The sequence below is a fragment of the Aptenodytes forsteri genome, unplaced genomic scaffold (assembly GCF_000699145.1).
Source record: "Aptenodytes forsteri isolate BGI_AS27 unplaced genomic scaffold, ASM69914v1 Scaffold15, whole genome shotgun sequence".
Lineage (NCBI taxonomy): Eukaryota > Metazoa > Chordata > Aves > Sphenisciformes > Spheniscidae > Aptenodytes > Aptenodytes forsteri.
This window is the reverse complement of record NW_008795129.1, coordinates 9107317-9107674: the sequence shown is the minus strand read 5'-3', so window position 1 is coordinate 9107674 and position 358 is coordinate 9107317.

Sequence of the window (358 nt, the reverse complement as noted above, 5' to 3'; positions counted from 1 at the left end):
CCTGTCCTGTGAGGAGGGACGGCCGGGGGGCGGGGCTGCGCCCCTCCCCTCCCGCGGAGGGCCTTCCCTCCGCGTACCCCCGTACGCCAGCGCGGCCATCCCGCCGCCACCGCGTTCCCCTACCTGCCCCGCGCGCGGTGCCGGGTAGTGACTACGCGACGGCGGCGAGGAGAGGCATAGGGAGGGGAGCGAGAGCGGCACCACCGGGAGGGGAGAGGGCGGGGGGCGCGCCTCGCCGCACCTTTAAACTCCCGGCGGCGGCAGAACTACACTTCCCAGCGTGCCGCGGGGCCGCCGCCCGTTCCCTGGCGCAGGCGCCCTGTGGGGAGTGGGAGGTGGCGACGGGTGTCGCGGCCGG